The following is a 16790-nucleotide window of genomic DNA, read 5'->3' on the forward strand; positions in this document are numbered from 1 at the left end:
GTGACTGTCTGTGAGGAGTGTGGTGTGTTCTCCCTGTGTCTGCGTGGGTTTCCTCCGGGTGACTGTCTGTGAGGAGTGTGGTGTGTTCTCCCTGTGTCTGCGTGGGTTTCCTCCGGGTGACTGTTTGTGAGGAGTGTGGTGTGTTCTCCCTGTGTCTGCGTGGGTTTCCTCCGGGTGACTGTCTGTGAGGAGTGTGGTGTGTTCTCCCTGTGTCTGCGTGGGTTTCCTTCGGGTGACTGTCTGTGAGGAGTGTGGTGTGTTCTCCCTGTGTCCGCGTGGGTTTCCTCCGGGTGCTCCGGTATCCTCCCACGGTCCAAAAACACACACTGATAGGTGGATTAGCGACTCAAAAGTGTCTGTAAGTGTGAGTAAGTGTGTGTTGCCCTGTGAAGGACTGGCGCCCACTCCATGGTGTGTTCCAGCCTTGCGCCCTATGATACCAGGTAGGCTCTGGACCCAACACAACCCTGAACTGGATTAGCGCTTACAGATAATGACTTAATATATTTGTAACTATTTTATCTACCAGAAAATTACATGAAAAGTAAGACTTTAAACGTTTTTTTTTTAAATAAGAATTGACAATGACGGTCTACTGTCAGTGGGCAGATTATTCCACAGTTTGGGGCAAAAACTAATCTTCTTTCCTGTGCTTTTTGAAATTTGTTGTTATTTTACAGCACTCTGGCTGACACTTGTTGTCTCTGAAATTTGTTGTAGAAATAAAGGTTACTTGACTTGAGTAAGACACTCCTGAGCAAACCTTTTGCTCCAGTCCTAATGTTTTCCTTCATGGGAATTCAGTCAAATTCAGATGCAGAAATATCGGAGAGTCCTGAAGAACCAGGCACGGACGGTCCGGCCGAGAAGGCCTCCCTGATTTAATTACCAGTAAACGAGGTCCTGGAGGTCAGCAAGGTTTAGTTTTGGAGGAAAGTGAAGATAAAGAGGGGATGGATGTAATGAGCGTGAAGAGTTCAAATCGGTTTCACTGCGAGACCTGCAGCGTTTCCCGAAGTAGGGGACGTCCTCGGTAATTCAGTCTCAGGAGCCCCTCAGTAAACACAAACACCGCTTTTAGGTGACCCTTTACATACCTTTTGATCTTTGACCCAGAGGCTGCTTCAAAAGGAGCTTGTTTGGTTTGACCCTGTGACCCCAACTTCCAAATAAACAACGAAAAGAAAAACCAAGATCCTACCCTCCTCCAAAAGTTACATAGCGCAGTTTCTGCAGCACTGAGCCTGACCGAGGGTCTGTTCTCCCTGTAACAGCTCAGTGAAGCATCACAGTGATAAAGTTTGAATACTGTATAGTGTCCCTTTAAATATAACAAGTGTTCTGACTCCTCACTCTGAAACAAACACAGTGCCCACAACTGGACAGAGCTCCTCCGTAGACACCGTGTCTGTTTGTATCTCAGTGTTTGTGCGTCTTGACATTTGTAATGTATTTTCACTGTAATATGTTTTGAATAAAATGAAAGAGATGATGAAGGTGAATTTATTAATCTCTGAATCCTTGTTTTAAAGCTACATTAACCTCTTTCTCCTTTTTTTTAGGTTTTTTTTTTAATATTCAGAAGTGTCTGTAAATGCAGACAGCGCCCAAGGTTCTGACAGGTCTCAGACACAGCGACCTGCTTTCAGCTCACAGTCACAGAGAGAGAGAGAGAGAGAGAGAGAGGGAGAGAGAGAGAAGAGAAAAAGAGAGACAAAAGGAAAGAGATAGAGACAGATGGAGGACAAAATGACAGAAGGATCACATACCCAGTACTGGAGCTTTCTGCAATGGTCAGATGTCAGCACTGTCACTGACTAGACACAGTTATTTACTTCATCTGACAATGGTTTTAATCTTGTGGCTGATCTGTGTTCTCTCTCTCTCTCTCTCTCACACACACACACACATATATGTACACATAAAAGAGAGCAACAGAATAAAGTGCAGGCACTGATTTGTAGCATGCAGGTGTGTGTGTGTGTGTGTGTGTGTGTGCTGCATGGCCTTGAGCCTGTTCCCGCTCTTATCATTTCAGTTCTGGTTGATTGTAATCATGAGGAGCAGGTCTCCCGTCGCCAGCGGCAACAGAGCGAGATCTGGACACGTTTAGAGACTAACCTTTCATATTCACAACGTCACACACACACACACCTGGACTTCATTAATACACACACACACACACACACACACAGCAGAAGGAGGGTGTTTCTGATAAAGTAGCCAGTGAGAGGAGCGTTGAGCTGATGAACAGAATCAGAGGTTAGTGTTCTCCTCTGAGTGTGCTGAGTCTGATTAGTTGAATCGGAGGAGTAAGCGCAGTCCACATGGTGATTGTATTTCTGATGGTGATTATATTCAAACTTGTTTACGTTCAGAAGCTCTGCGTCTTTTAAGGTGAAATGGTGTGTTTGAGTAAGAAGTGACTGTGTCTTGTTGGTGTCTGAAGTGTAACTTTTCTGTAAATTTTTATTACCACAGAAACTCATTTGTAACTAGAGCTTAGTTTTGTAGCGCTTTCGTTCTGTGTTTACTTTCATGCAGTTAGCGCTCTCATGAAATTAGAGTCAGTTCAAAGATGTCCATCTCCAGATGGTGTTTCTCTGCCGTGAGCAGAGAGAGAGAAAGCCTAGCATACCGGACTGAGCCACTTTGTTTTTAGTTTTACAGACACTTGGGCTTCGTAAACACAGTAGACTGGTTTTCAGCGCAAACCGACTGGAGAGCATTGCTTTTAATTTTTTATTAATTCATCCAAATGATGAATTCAGTGCAGAGACATCCAACTTGAACAGGTGCTCCACTAAACCTCCTCTAAATCCTGGTCCCCATGTCTTCTGACTGTCCGTTGAAGACACTGCACTCAGAGATTGTTGGAGACGGAGCTGAAGAACCTCAGCAGGATGGAAGTGGATGGAGGGATGAGGGAATAATGGGAAACAGATGAGAGGAGACAGAAGCCTGTGTTTTTGTTGTAGCACGGGCCTCAGTTTTGACTTCCCATGACACCCCCACCCCCCCCTTACACCCCCCCCCCCACCACCAGAGACGGATGGATATTTAAGGTCAGCCTCACCATCAAAGAGCAGGAAATGATGATAATGAAAGTTATTGTTTATTATACTTTTCATTGTTTCCTGATGAAAATCAAACTGCTCTGTCGTCCCTGAATGAACCATGAAGTTACACTCCATAGCGGGAGAGTTTTTGACATGTCCAGGCCACTAGGTGTCACTATGGTGACTGGTAATTAACAAAGGGAAGAATTAGTGGAGGAAATGACTTGGCGGCAGTCCACCAGAGGCATAGATAATCAGTAGTTACTGTTTTCTTTTGTGTGGTCTGTAGTGTGATGGAGCTCAATGCTTTGGCTTAAGCTCGCATGGCTGAATGCCATCAAATCCTCACAGCTATGTTTCAGCAGCAAGTGTAAGGTCTTCACAGAGGAGTAGAGACGGTCTCCAGGAGCAGAGCAACACACTCCTGATTAACGTCCCTCAGTTGGACAGATTCTTGGCTGCGGAGTGTGTGAGAGAACAGGAGTGTTTTTATCGAACAGGAAAGCGCATTTCTATTGGTGAATTTGTGCTATAATCTGAACACAGCGTCATCCAAATCAAAAGAACAGCGATGCAGATACGAGGTTTTGTATCTCCAGCAGGTCGTGGGTCATTTGGAGAGGAATTGCCGTCAACCGTCTGGTTCTGAACAGAGGCCTCTCTTTAATGACGGCTCTGAACTGTGTCATACGTCCAGACCGAGCACAGCAGAGATGTGCCTCCAGCCTTCAGAAAGCAGATGAAAAACAGGAGGAGGGAAGGGAGAGAGAGACCTGGATTGGGATTGCAATGAGAGCCAGGCACAGTGGAGAGAGAGAATGGAGACAATGGGGGAGACAGAGAGAGGGAAAGAGAGACCTGGATCAGGATTGCAATGAGAGCCAGGCACAGTGGAGAGAGAGAATGGAGACAATGGGGGGAGAGAGAGAGAGAGAGAGAGAGATACCTGGATCGAGATTGCAATGAGAGCCAGGAACAGTGGTGGAGAGAGAGAATAGAGACAGAGAGAGGGAAAGAGAGAGAGGATCGGGATCGCAGTGAGGGCCAGGCACAGTGGAGAGACAGAATAGAGACAATGGGGGGAGGAGGTGGGGGTAACGAAGAGAGAGAGAGAGAGAGAAACCTGGATCATAATTCTAATGAAAGCCAGGCACAGTGGAGAGAAAGAAAAAGAGGGTTGGGGGAGAGAGAGAGAGAGAGTGCTATTCTTGGCAGCTGAACTCTGATTCTTTGTGAAGAGATTGATCACAGATCACCAGACGTCCTGCTCCGGGACCTGGAGCTCACTCCAGAGCTCTGTTAATAAAATGTTTGGGTTGTGTATTAACTTCACGTCTTATTGCTTCCTGGCTCCGAGCCGTGGCCGGTTAATTACGCTAACCCTGCGAGCTCGGACTGTTTGAATATACACGGCTCCGTGTGCGTTTGGTTTTCTCAGCAGCGTCCAGTGGAGATCAGAATTACATCAGAATTAGCTGCACACGCTAAAGTTATAGGAGGCCAGCAGCAGGAGACTGAGCTCCATGTTGCGTTATCAGACAATGCCACGTTCACTACATGTCAGATCTTCAAAGTTCAGCCTGGCTAGAGCTGCCCCAGTCAACTGTAAGTGATGCATCTACCTTCGATCTGGGATAAGCTCTGACACATGACGTTTGGTGAAGGAGGAATTATGGAGTAATTGGCTGGGGATGTGTTCCATGATATGGAGTAATACAACGTCCTACAAAATAAGTTTAGCATCCTTAAAACTTCCAACAAGGACATTTATTTAGAAATAAGGAATGATATATGTTCATATTAGGGGTTTCAAAGATATGCGTTAATTACAAATACAAATAAATGCATCTTTTATGGACTTTATTGGTTCGTCCGAGTCAACCATCCATCACTGCAGTCTAACTGAGATGTAACAGGGGAGAGCAAGAGACCAGACGCTTAGCTGAGTGAAGCTAAACAAAACACAGTGCTGGTTCAGATGAGTATCATGTTGTTTAAAACTACAACCAGTGATAATGATCTTGGAAATCTTTCTTCAGATGTTAGTACACTAACTGGCAGCTGACAGTATCCAAACCACTCCATTCTGCTCAATTCAGAGTGTCTCTAATGGCACTGTTCCACCTACGCTTTTGGACTCTACTGGCTATTTGGTTCCTGGTCGGTTCTGCAAGGTTTACGCATCACGGTTTGGTCCCTACCCGGCTCGCTCTGAACCAAGAGAGAACAGGGGCTAAAAAAGTTCGAGTAGATTGGAAAAGTGGAAATCTAGGGAATTATATCCCTAGATTATGTAGACACAATTTATTGGACATTAAGACTATGGAATTTGGTAAAGAATGGATGGGATGAAAAGAGTGAAGCAGGACAGATTCAATTTGTAGTAAATGCCCCAGGCTTTGCAAGGAGATCCTCAGCACACACATATGGAAATGATGTTTGAGTGTCCAAATACTTTTGGCTACGTATCACCGTGTTGAAATAGTGGAACATCTGGAGACGACGCGTAAACTGTGTTGTCATTTGGCTTGATGAAATTTTTCCTGGAATTTTCCCGCATTGGAATAAATTCAGCGTTCCAGTCGCTAAAATTTACGAGACTGGCTTTTATCAGTGTGTGGCCATAAGTTTGTGGACACTACCTTATTCAGCAGGGAGTTAATCAGGGGTGAGCTACTCTCTGCAGCAAGAACATTGTCTACTCTTCTGGGAAGGCTTTACACCAGACATTGGAGCATTGCCTTGAGGAAATTAATTGAGCTACAGATTTGGGGTCATAAAGCATCCCAGGGGTGTTGGATGGAGTTCCAGCTTTTTAGACGTTCCACTTCAAATGATGGGAGGCATGGTTTTTCAAAGTGACCCTAATTTTGTTAGTTCATTTTTGTTGCAACCCAGGCCCTACCACTTAGTGGTTCTTGTTGGAGAATTAACCCCACAGATGTCAGAGTTTTCTCCTTTAAACACTATGATCAGCAGTGTATTGTCTTAGTTTAATGTAGTTTCAGTGGATTATGGCCCTTTACTTCAGAACAAGCAGAAAACAGCACGAGTAGCAGCTGATGTCTCAGGAGTTAGCTGTAAATGTACAGTTCCACCTTAAATGGCGAAGTAATCACATTCTGCCATGTGTGGCTGCTGCATCATTTAAGGTGGAACTGGAAGTTTGAACAAAAATCTGCAGAATACGAATCTGAATTGAGTTTCATATCACAGAAGAGTGAGGAGAGGGGGATAATAACTGATTGTGGAACTCTTCTAAAGGCAAACGAGGCCCTAAATGTAACTATACTCTAGCAGCTCCTCTGATATCACTGCAGACTGTGACAGAGCTGCTACAGAGCAACATTAGTTGCCTAGAAATGCAGCGCTGCTCTGATTTATTTGTGTTTTGATGACGTATCAGGATTTGAAGAGCCATCCTGTTTCGTATAGTAGGGTAGATTTTAACCACTGCACCCTGTAACTGTAAAGGGGCAAGAGGACACCCGGACACAAGGGGAATTCACCCTAAATAGGACCCAGGATTTGATGATATCAACTGAATTATATTTAAGAGGTGTCTGCAAATATTCATTCATTCATCCATCCATTCATTATCTGTAACCCTTATCAAGTTCAGGGTCGCGGTGGGTCCAGAGCCCACCTGGAATCATTGGGCGCAAGGTGGGAACACACCCTGGAGGGGGCGCCAGTCCTTCACAGGGCATGTCTGCAAATGTTTTAACCTATAATACATGGTACCAATACGTCCTGAGCTTATGCTCAGTGGCAATGCCTCAACCTCGGTTTATTAGATCCCGGTTGTTCTGGTCCTCTTCCCCAAGGCCAGAAGAGGTCTGGAGGACTTCACTCCGGACTTCCAAAGAGGTGATGGTATAGCCAGGACTTTCTGAAGCATCTGTGATGTGTTAGACCTCAGGAACGTCCAATAGCTCTCAATGACATTATTATCCTCTGAAAAACCTCGTCCCGTGCTCCTATGCCTCCTCCAGCGTCTGCCAATCAAATATTCCGTGGCCCACGGCCGAGCCAATATTCCTAAACCGTAATATTTGAAACTCGATATCCCACGTTTGAGCCAGACCTCATATGGTTCTGATCAGTGTCGCTCAGGCCAGACAATTTCACACTTATCTTCTGACCACTTTCTCCAGCTCTCTCACAGACACTGCTCTGGATCAGCGGCAGCACAAACCGAGTCACAGCACCGTCCAGCGGCGTCAGGGGTCGCATTATCACGAGCAGAAATGGAGCGGAGGAACTGACATCGCTGAGACATGTTTAATGGTCAGTAAAGACAGTGGAGGAGCTGGTGACCTGGGTCTGTTCTGGTATTGTTCCCCAGAAAATATGATGAGATTCCACGTGGCTGAGGCTCATGGGTTGTGACGCCAACCTAGGCTCCGCTCCACTCCGCTTCTGAATGAATGATTCCTCACTCACTTACACATCAACAGTACTGCTATAGAAGCCGTAGCACTTCATAATCATCCATTTACCTTATGTAAGCACTTCATACTGATCCAGGTCCCAGGTGTGAGTGTGTGAACCTGTCCACAGGTGTGAGGGAGTAAGTGACTGGGTGAGTGTGTGAATCTGTCCACAGATGTGAGTGTGTAAGTGACAGGGTGAATGTGTGAACCTGTCCACAGGTGTGAGGGTATAAGTGACAGGGTGAGTGTGTGAATCTGTCCACAGGTGTGAGGGTATAAGTGACAGGGTGAGTGTGTGAATCTGTCCACAGGTGTGAGTGTGTAAGTGACAGGGTGAGTGTGTGAACCTGTCCACAGGTGTGAGTGTGTAAGTGACAGGGTGAGTGTGTGAACCTGTCCAGAGGTGTGAGTGTGTAAGTGACAGGGTGAATGTGTGAACCTGTCCACAGGTGTGAGTGTGTGAGTGACAGGGTGAATGTGTGAAACTGTCCACAGGTGTGAGTGTGTGAGTGACTCGGTGAGTGTATGTAACTGTCCACAGTTATGAGGGTGTAAGTGACAGGGTGAGTGTGTGAAACCGTCCACAGGTTTGACTGTGTGAGTGACTGGGTGAGTGTGTGAACCAGTCCACAGGTGTGAGTGTGTGAGTGACTGGGTGAGTGTGTGAACCAGTCCACAGGTGTGAGTGTGTGAGTGACAGGGTGAGTGTGTGAACCAGTCCACAGGTGTGAGTGACTCGGTGAATGTGTGAAACTGTCCACAGGTTTGACTGTGTGAGTGACAGGATGAGTGTGTGAACCTGTCCACAGGTGTGATTGTGTGAGTGACAGGGTGAGTGTGTGAAACTGTCCACAGGTGTGAGTGTATGAGTGACAGGGTGAGTGTGTGAACCTGTCCACAGGTGTGAGTGACAGGGTGAGTGTGTGAAACTGTCCACAGGTGTGAGTGTGTGAGTGACTCGGTGAATGTGTGAAACTGTCCACAGGTGTGAGTGTATAAGTGACACGGTGAGTGTATGTAACTGTCCACAGTTATGAGGGTGTAAGTGACAGGGTGAGTGTGTGAAACCGTCCACAGGTTTGACTGTGTGAGTGACTGGGTGAGTGTGTGAACCAGTCCACAGGTGTGAGTGTGTGAGTGACAGGGTGAGTGTGTGAACCAGTCCACAGGTGTGAGTGTGTGAGTGACTCGGTGAATGTGTGAAACTGTCCACAGGTTTGACTGTGTGAGTGACAGGATGAGTGTGTGAACCTGTCCACAGGTGTGAGTGTGTGAGTGACAGGGTGAGTGTGTGAAACTGTCCACAGGTGTGAGTGTATGAGTGACAGGGTGAGTGTGTGAAACTGTCCACAGGTGTGAGTGACTCGGTGAATGTGTGAAACTGTCCACAGGTGTGAGTGTATAAGTGACACGGTGAGTGTATGTAACTGTCCACAGTTATGAGAGTGTAAGTGACAGGGTGAGTATGTGAAACCGTCCACAGGTTTGACTGTGTGAGTGACTGGGTGAGTGTGTGAACCAGTCCACAGGTGTGAGTGTGTGAGTGACAGGGTGAGTGTGTGAACCAGTCCACAGGTGTGAGTGTGTGAGTGACAGGATGAGTGTGTGAACCTGTCCACAGGTGTGAGTGTGTGAGTGACTCGGTGAATGTGTGAAACTGTCCACAGGTGTGAGTGTATAAGTGACACGGTGAGTGTATGTAACTGTCCACAGTTATGAGGGTGTAAGTGACAGGGTTAGTATGTGAAACCGTCCACAGGTTTGACTGTGTGAGTGACTGGGTGAGTGTGTGAACCAGTCCACAGGTGTGAGTGTGTGAGTGACAGGGTGAGTGTGTGAACCAGTCCACAGGTGGGAGTGTGTGAGTGACAGGATGAGTGTGTGAACCTGTCCACAGGTGTGAGTGTGTGAGTGACAGGGTGAGTGTGTGAAACTGTCCACAGGTGTGCGTGTATGAGTGACAGGGTGAGTGTGTGAACCTGTCCACAGGTGTGAGTGACAGGGTGAGTGTGTGAAACTGTCCACAGTTGTGAGTGTGTGAGTGACAGGGTGAGTGTGTGAGTGACAGGGTGAGTGTGTGAAACTAACCACAGGTGTGAGTGACAGGGTGAGTGTGTGCTGCTCTGTTCAGTGAGTGTTAGGGTAGGCTCCTGATCAGGATGAAGTACTTACAGAAGATGAAAGAGTGAATGAATGAGCACAACTGGGCATCTATAACAGATGTTGATATACTTTACTGAATTATGGTGTTTATGTTTGATCTCCAGTACTGGCCCAGTTCAGACTGAGCTCCATAATCCTCCAGTCTCCATCCGCTCAGTCTCCGGAGCACTCTAAACTCCAGCAGCATTGGTGGTCGGCAGCAATGAAATGGAGTGAGCCTTTTTAATGGAGGATGAAGTCCACTGTTCCGTAAAACATACCTTCACCCAAAGATCTCTGAGGTCACCTTCTGTGAATCACCATCTGGCCACTTTATCAGAAACCCCCTCTTTAATGTCCATTCACTGTCCACTCTGTGAGACACTCCTACCGCGTTGGCCCACTTTGTAGATGTGAATAGAGATATCTTTGTAGAGGCAGTAGCTCATCTGTCACTGCACAGTGTGTGTTGGTCGTCCTCTAGTCCTTCATCAGTGAACTCCAGTAATACTGCTGTATCTGATCCACTTGCACCAGCACAACACACACTAATACCACCACATCAGTGACATGCAGCGCTAAGAAAGATCCAGAACGAGGGGAAATGGGGTTAAGAATGTATGCAGAGCCACAGATGGACCACAGAGTGACCGGTGTGGTCCGTGGAGCTGAGAGAGTGGTCACTGAGTGGAGAAACAAGGAGGCTATTGTGATGTATATGGCTATACACAGTGTTGTATTTTGGGTGCAGTCGGATCAGACCAGAACAGACCTGTATGAAATTGTGCTGGAATATTATTCCCTCATTTGCCTCTGCGTTTTATAAAAGCACATAAAAAGAAGTATTTGTCCCCAGGCTCCGAGGGGGCCGCTTCATCACAGAGGAGCTCAGCAGGTCTCCAGAAATGCAGCGTCCTCTAAATTGGCAGCATATCACTCCTGTTCAAAACAAGAGGAGTCCCCACCCATTGATGCTGGGAGAAATATTACCCCCTCCTTTGACAAATATCGTGCATGGGCCCCTGGCTTCACCTCATTTGACTCTGTAACATTTGTCATTGCATTTTCGGGGTGGGGAACATGTTACAACTGCTTCCTTTCTCTAAGAGGGAACAGTGTGACTATGCTATTGTTTCTCTACAGCAGCAGTGAGTGTTGAGTGTAGATCAGAAACTGACCACACCACATTGGGTTTATTGGGGGCTGTGACACAAAACAAACCCCCGAAGACCAGAAGGAAGACCCTCGGTTCCAACACCCCCCGCCAGGGTCAGTCAGAGAGCCAATCAGACACAAGCTCCTGATTTAGAAACTGCCACCTGACTCCTCCCATAATGTCCAGCAGAACCAATCAGACACAAGTTCCAGATTTACGAACTGCCCACTGACTCCTCCCATACAAGCTCCCGATTTAGGAACCACCCCCTGACTCCTCCCATAATGTCCAATAGTGTGTGAATTATAACCGATACAGATTGATCCACACAAACCCTTCTGTGTTAATGAGGTACAGAGCACATGCCGCAGCAGGAACCAACACAGCCCCCTACAGTTTAGTTCCACTGTGAGTTCTGTCTCCCCTTGCTGGAGAAATGGGCAGAGACAATGGGTTTAGTGAGTCTTAGTGAGTCTCACTGATGGAGGAGGGAGTGAAGGGGTCAGTGTGGTCACTCAGCTCTGTCCACAGAGAGCTGGATTTGGGTTTTTAAGATATGGACCTTTAAAATTAGAATCAGAGCCAAGTGGAAACTGGGCACCGATGCAGCTTCGACGATCCCCAGTCGAATAAAAGAGCGGGACATGTTTAGAGGAGGCATTGAGCTAGTTAAAGACTGGCACCAAAACTCTGTTCAGCAGCAAAACACAAACTTTAAGAGACCACTGTGTCCAGCTAGCGATACCAGCACTTATCATATGAAAAATTGAAGGATTTTCACACAGGAAACGGCCAGAGCTATTGAAATAAACTGGGATTAAATGGATTCTTGGAAGGCGACTCGGAAGTGCTCATAAAAAAACAGTTTGTTTTATTCATCCACTCTGGCTTCGGCAGCTATTAACAACTTATTCTTTTTTCCACGAGTAAAACCCAGCTCAAGAGTCAGAACGTTTACAGAGCTTTTCCACTGCCAGGTCCCTCCTTGACTCTACTGGACCCCACTCGTCTTTTCTGCTTCTCCATAAAGTTAATGTGGTCCTGGTCCTGGAAGCGGATTTTCTAAATCCCTGTTCTCTCGTAGTTCTGAGTGAGCAGAGTAAGGACTAAACTGTGGCGTGTAAACCTTGCAGAGCTCATTGTCTAGAGAGAGTCGTCACTCTACGCCATGCGATGCAGACGACCAGCACTAACTCTCCATCTGTAAAGCGCTCCTTGGATCAGTGGCTGACGAAAGAATCCAGCGAGAACTGGACTCAACAACAATGAAGGAACAAACTCTACTGATCTGTCTGAACTGATGACAGAGCTGTGTTCAGTCCCAAACAACAACAACAACACGCCAATACACGATGAGAGTAAACAACGCTTGATGTTACCGCTGCCTTTAGAGACGGGGTTTTGAGACGGTGAGAGTGGAAAACCAACCAGGGACTAAACAGAGAGAAGCATCCAGTAGAGACAAGTAGAGTTGGGTGGAATGTGTAACATGCAGTAGAAAAATGCTTTTCCCTGGTTTCTCAGTTCCTGGGTGGGATCCTCATCTTTGGTCACTGTCTTTGAGGAGTGTGGTGTGCTCTCCCTGTGTCTGCGTGGGTTTCCTCCGGGTGACTGTCTGTGAGGAGTGTGGTGTGTTCTCCCTGTGTCTGCATGGGTTTCCTCCGGGTGACTGTCTGTTAGGCGTGTGGTGTGTTCTCCCTGTGTCTGCATGGGTTTCCTCCGGGTGACTGTCTGTGAGGAGTGTGGTGTGTTCTCCCTGTGTCTGCGTGGGTTTCCTTCAGGTGACTGTCTGTGAGGAGTGTGGTGTGTTCTCCCTGTGTCTGCGTGGGTTTCCTCCGGGTGACTGTCTGTGAAAAGTGTGGTGTGTTCTCCCTGTGTCTGTGTGGGTTTCCTCCAGGTGACTGTTTCTGAGGAGTGTGGTGTGTTCTCCCTGTGTCTGTGTGGGTTTCCTCCGGGTGACTGTTTCTGAGGAGTGTGGTGTGTTCTCTCTGTGTCTGTGTGGGTTTCCTCCAGGTGACTGTCTGTGAGGAGTGTGGTGTGTTCTCTCTGTGTCTGTGTGGGTTTCCTCCAGGTGCTTTAGAGTCAGAATGATCTAGCCGTAGAATAAGACACTTTCTGTGATAAAATCACTTAAAGCAAATAACAAAAACAACTAGAAACGGTTAAATAATCCCATAATAACCTTATAACAGTTTCAGAATGAGGACTATCAGATGTCAACTGAGTTTAAGAAGATTTCCCTGAATTAAAGATGATGAAGCTGAATGTTTCATGAAAGCAACCTCTTCCTTTTTAAAAATCAAGTGTTTTCCTTCTTTTTTGATCAGATCCAAGACCCTCAGCTTCACACTTTACCTTCTGACACTGCAGTAAATCATCCAGGGTTTTATACGCGTCCTCCCTGACATTTACGGCTCCTGAGGACGGAGAAATGGCTAACGCACACGTTCTGTCCCTCATCTGCTGTCTCTACAAACCTCCTGCTGTCCTAACAAGCCCCGGTCACCCCAGCAGACAGGACTTGTGGGAGAAATATCTGAGGAGACGTTTTGGTCTTGGTCTTAGTCCCAGATCAAACTGTTCTGAAGTATTCTGAAAAACCAGCAGTGTACGTTGTGTTTGAACATCACACACCATGTCCCTTCAGGGCAACCCTCTAAAATCAGCACTGTGTTCCTTCTGTCATTGCAGATACTGTCTGCACGTGTCTAGGGAGACTTTACACTACTTGCTGTGAGGATTTGATGACATTTAGCCTTCAAAAAAAAAAAATCCCAGCTTGTTGTTGGGGATTAGTTCTGGATCAAACTCACTACTCCAACTCATCCCAGAGGAACTCCATCACTCCAGAGAACACAGTTCCACTGTTCCACACACCAGAGGAACTCCATCACTCCAGAGAACACAGTTCCACTGTTCCACACACCAGAGGAACTCCATCACTCCAGAGAACACAGTTCCACTGTTCCACACACCAGAGGAACACCATCACTCCAGAGAACACAGTTCCACTGTTCCACACACCAGAGGAACTCCATCACTCCAGAGAACACAGTTCCACTGTTCCACACACCAGAGGAACACCATCACTCCAGAGAACACAGTTCCACTGTTCCACACACCAGAGGAACTCCATCACTCCAGAGAACACAGTTCCACTGTTCCACACACCAGAGGAACTCCATCACTCCAGAGAACACAGTTCCACTGTTCCACACACCAGAGGAACTCTATCACTCCAGAGAACACAGTTCCACTGTTCCACACACCAGAGGAACTCCATCACTCCAGAGAACACAGTTCCACTGTTCCACACACCAGAGGAATTCCATTACTCCAGAGAACACAGTTCCACTGTTCCACACACCAGAGGAACTCCATCACTCCAGAGAACACAGTTCCACTGTTCCACACACCAGAGGAACACCATCACTCCAGAGAACACAGTTCCACTGTTCCACACACCAGAGGAACACCATCACTCCAGAGAACACAGTTCCACTGTTCCACACACCAGAGGAACTCCATCACTCCAGAGAACACAGTTCCACTGTTCCACACACCAGAGGAACCCCATCACTCCAGAGAACACAGTTCCACTGTTCCACACACCAGAGGAACTCCATCACTCCAGAGAACACAGTTCCACTGTTCCACACACCAGAGGAACTCCATCACTCCAGAGAACACAGTTCCACTGTTCCACACACCAGAACTCTGTTCCTCTAGAGAACACGGTTCCGTTGTTCCACAGCCTAAAAATGGGGGCTTTATACAATAGTGGACTGTTGGCATTGGGCATGGTGAGCTCATGTGCAGCTGCTCCTGAACATGTCTTAAAATGTAATAATTACATTGTGGGGACCAGATGGTGGTCCCCAAAAGGAAGACAAGTCCCCACAGTGTAATATATTCCTGGTAAACACACACACAGACACACACACACACATTATTTGTCCGTGTAGTGTATTTACTCCCAGGGTGAAGCAAACTGAGCCCAACAGCTCTAATCTGTCACTGACGGCTGTGTCTGTAATTGCTGACGCGTTGAAAGCGATCCATCATCCTCCTTCCGAGTGGATTTTAATTTAACATCTATGCCTGGTTCTGCCAATCACACCACGGCATTTTGAGAAAATAATCTGGAACCAATCACCAGCTGGCGGCAGGTGGCATTCAGCAAAGAACGGATGGAAAAACGTCATAGAACATCCGTCAAAAACGACAAATACTGATGAAAATTGCACAGAGCTGAGGGCAAATGCGTCCAGGAACATGTGCGAGCAATTAGCCTGGAGTAAAGAGGAGAAATCATGCGTTTGACCATCACTTTGGGGTCCTTTTTTCTCAGGTGGACAACATGGACTCAGTTTAGCTTCTAGCTGTTCTTCTGTGAGAGTGTATTATTTTTATCAGAAGTTATGCTAATGCTAATAACACGTAATAACAAGAATCAGAGGGTTCCTGACCTCACTGCTAACGTTCCCAAGAGATTAGTGTATTTTATATTGAATAATTAGCATATTTATGTAGCACTTTAGCTAGAGAGGAGTACATATGTAGCTAGTTAGCGATGTTTTGATTACATGCTAGTGTCTGTTTCTCTGGGCTCTGCCTCTGCCACTGAGTCTGAGGCCTGCTTTAAAGTGCAGTGGCAGATGGTAGAGACTCGGTGTCTGTGAACGGACGTAGGAGTCTCAGAAACATTTTTGTATCTATCTTCATCCCTTTACTTTCTTATTTTTTGGTCCCTCTCTCCTCATCTTTTTCTCTATCCCTCCTCTGTCCTCTCTCTCCCTTTCTTTCCTATCACTCTCTCCTCTCTTTCTCCCTCTCATTCCAATCCCGAGAGAAATTCCAAAACAAATGAAACACTTCATACAGAGAAAAAAAAAAGATGTGGCTTGCCACAAGTGTCAGAGAGAGAGAGAGAGAGAGAGAGAGAGAGAGAGCAAATATATTAAAGAGTAACAGAGGGGAAAGAGGAGAGAGGGAACTGGGAACAAGAGTGAGAAAGAGAGAGAAAGATGAAAGAAAGTGACAGAGAATAGAGGAGGAACAAGGGCAGAGAGAGAGAGAGAGAGAGAGAGAAGGGAATTAGGAAAGATAGAGGGGGAGAGAGAGTGATGTATGTCCTGAGCATGTGATTTAAATCTGTGTCCTGTAGAAGAATGAAAACCACATAACATTTTATTTATTTTATTTTATTTTCACAGTAAACCTGTGGAGCGCAGGTGTTTCTGATAAAATGGCCAGTAGGTGCAGCATAACCGTAGCTCAGTTAATGTCACACACACACACACACACACACACATACACACATACACACAGACACACACACAAAGCAGAACTTTTGGACTCTTTCTCCTCTGGAACAGACCTGAGCTCCATGTCTTTTTTCAGAACACAGCTTCGCTCCAAAAATACAGCATAAAACACTCGGCCCAAACCTCAAACACTGTAAAAGCCCCAAGGCCGTAAAGAGAGCGGCCCAGAACTTTAGAGAGTCCAGGGGGGTCTTGGGGGGCTGGCACTATATGCTAATTGTTTCTTTAGCGTCAACACGGCTGTAGACACTGAGCCAAACCTGGATTTATTTTTTTCTTCTTTGGAAAAGAGTATTTGGACACAAACACACTCATTGGTTTAATCATTAAACACCAATATTATATGTACATAGTTCTATAATTACAGGCCGTAGTCCATCTGTTGCTCTGCATATTTTGTTACCCCCCTTTCCCCTGTTCTTCAGCGCTCAGGACCCCGACAGAGCAGGTATGATTCGGTGGTGGATCATTCTCAGTGCTGCAGTGACACTGACGTGGCGGTGGTGTGTTAGTTTGTGTTGTGCTGGTGTAGAGTGGATCAGACACAGCAGTGCTGCTGGAGTTTTTAAACCCCTCAGTGTCACTCCTGCACTGAGAATAGTCCACCAACCAAAAACATCCAGCTGACAGCTGATATACAGGGTGGGCCATTTATATGGATACACCATAA

This window comes from Hoplias malabaricus, chromosome 12 (genome assembly GCF_029633855.1).
Source record: "Hoplias malabaricus isolate fHopMal1 chromosome 12, fHopMal1.hap1, whole genome shotgun sequence".
In the NCBI taxonomy this organism is placed as follows: Eukaryota; Metazoa; Chordata; class Actinopteri; order Characiformes; family Erythrinidae; genus Hoplias; species Hoplias malabaricus.